We start from the raw sequence: 2,500 nt of genomic DNA, 5'->3' as shown, positions 1-2,500 counted from the left end.
TTCCCCAGGTTTCAGTCTTGTGAGAGGCAATGTCTTGATATCCGATAGGCTCCCCTTCAGTATGCACTACAAACAAAGCCGGCCCTGGAAATGAAAAGTGTTTCTTTCACCTCTCCATTTTGTCAGTCCACTAAAAGGCTTTAGAGATGACTCTTGGTTTTAACAAGCTGTAGTAATACAAAAGATTGAGAGGATTTTTGTGTAGCAAGCTGGGCGAAAGCAAGCTGGGAGAGAGAGCAAGAAATGGACTCCAGCAAATTTAGAGCTTAGATCTAAATTACAGTCCTTTTCACTCATTTTTATTCTGTTCTGACTAATGGCGTTATCAGACTATAAAACACTGCAATTCCACAGCTAAGTGCTTTTCCCCATGGCTGCAAACACTGGCCTCAGCCCAAATACAGCCGAGGGGATTTTTGTGTTGCATTAATTTATCGTGATCACAGTTTTGCTGACATTTTACATGACATTCAACAGGACAGGACTTGGGTACAATTGAAAATGGTGTAGAGGCCAAAACAACATACAGGACATTGCTTTGTGTGTGTATGTGTGTGTGTGTGTGTGTGTGTGTGTGTGTGTGTGTGTGTGTCTGTCTGTGTGTGTGTGTGTGTGTGTGTGTGTACCTCTGTATGTATCAGTGTGATTGTGTACTGTGTATATAACTAAGTTTGTACATGTTTGACTTTTGCTGTGTGTGTTCAATAAGCAGAGATTACACAGAGATACACACTTTCTATACTCAAGTTGAAGTACAGATACTTGTGTTAAAAAAAGACGGGTAAAGGTACCAATTCAACTTCTTTACTCAAGTGAAAGTAACAAAGCATGTGATCTAAATGCCTTCTTAGCCTACCTGTAATAAAATAAAGAAAATAATTCACTATTTTCTTTCATTTCACCCACATTCTACTATTCACTTTTTTATTATATTTCCTTGATAGATTTATTTCCATCTTCACTGGAAGACGTTGTTTTCACAATGGCATACAAAAGTATTTTCTCAGCAGTGCTAGACACTGGAGCCAGTGTCTGAGCATAGAGTGCAACCCTGCCCAATATAGGACTACATGTAGGTAAGGGTACTAGGCTACTAGCCTACACATTTTTGTTTGTGTGGTAGAGTATGATGATAGAGTGTGTGAACATTTTTAAATAAGAAGTAAAAGATAAATAAATGTTTTCCTTCATCACATAACCATTATTTTGATACAGTGGTCCATGTATATATAAAAACACAAACATGTAAAGAGTAGAAAAAGTATTAGTACTTAATTACTTCATTTGTACTTCAATAAGCCAACACGCCTATGGTCATGCAATATGATCAATATGCTTCTTTATAACATGTGCTACAAGTCCCATTCCCTTGAGTGTGCTGAGCTGCGATGTTCAGCTGCTTGGAGGCCCAGTGGTGCTGAGACAGGGCCCTTCTGGATCAGTCGGCTACATTTGTACACAATCTGTGCAGCCTGAGCAGCCTTTAGACCTGGAGCTGGTAGCACTACTCCTGATTCCAGTAAAAGGGGTAGATGGATATAGGGCAGTGGGTTAGAGATCTCAGACTGGTCTGTTCTCCTTTACACACTCCCCCTCTCTGTCCTCCTCTCTCACTCTCTCCTCCTCTTGGGCACCTGCTTTCATAAGGCTCACATACAATTGTCAGTTTCTTCCCTACTCCCCCCCTCCTCTCCTCTCCTCTCCTTTCTCGGCGTGGGGTCTTTGTTCTACCCCACAGCCTGCTCAGTGACCCCCGGTGCTCACGTTTGCCCTCTTGACTCCCAGCACTTCCCCTTTGGAGAGCGCTCGCCGGCCCGGCCGGCCACAGCCCCGTGCACTCAGGCACCTGTCCTCCACTAGATCATCCCTCTGATCCGCCGCGCTCAAAGGACGGATTTAGCCGTGAGAAAGTGGCTCGGCCCTGCTGGGTCAGAGTGGACGTGGTCATCTGTGGTCATCGGGCCGGAGAAAGAGCCACCCCACCCACAAATCCCCGGCGAGCCACAAAAGAGCAGCTCCGGCGAGTCGGCCCTGAGACACCGGCTTAGCCGCTGATCCCCCCGCCGGGAGATTGCGTTTCAAAGAGAGGGGAGCCCTTTCTGCACAAACACTCACTTACGAAAAACACCTCCTTTCTGATGCACTCACCAACGCCCTGCTACAGCACTTACGGCGGCAGGTGACGTTCCCCGGCATTCTCTCTGTCTCTGCTCCGCTATTTTGCCATCGCACTCACCAATGAATTGACATTAATATATTGACGTCTGTCTCGGAGTTTGATAACGTCTCTCGGAAATTGTGTTAAAAGGGGGAAAACGGCACACACCCCGAGGGAGCAAAACCATAAAGCGAACGATATGAATCAGTCAGCGATTCTGATGGCTGTCATGACATCTCTCTGTCTTGAGAAACACTCATTTGTCTCTTAGCGTGGGGCGTATTGGGAGGGCGTATGGGGTGAGGGGCAGCCTCGTACAGGAGGCCGGGCGATGCGTGCGTC

At 46.0% G+C, this 2,500-nt stretch overlaps 1 long non-coding RNA gene across 2 annotated transcripts in view; it reads right to left on the bottom strand.

Moving 5' to 3' along the window:
• LOC143125908 (uncharacterized) overlaps window positions 1–2,500 on the bottom strand; it is a 24,286-nt gene that overhangs the window by 10,871 nt on the left and 10,915 nt on the right. The gene's annotated exons all lie outside the window — the stretch shown is intronic.

Source organism: Alosa pseudoharengus, unplaced genomic scaffold (assembly GCF_046254945.1).
Source record: "Alosa pseudoharengus isolate Yale_2024_CS ecotype anadromous, Long Island Sound unplaced genomic scaffold, YU_APseudo_1.1 YU_APseudo_1.1_scf_16, whole genome shotgun sequence".
In the NCBI taxonomy this organism is placed as follows: domain Eukaryota; kingdom Metazoa; phylum Chordata; class Actinopteri; order Clupeiformes; family Clupeidae; genus Alosa; species Alosa pseudoharengus.
The sequence above is the reverse complement of the archived record's forward strand: the minus strand, read 5'-3'. Positions and strand labels throughout refer to the sequence as shown.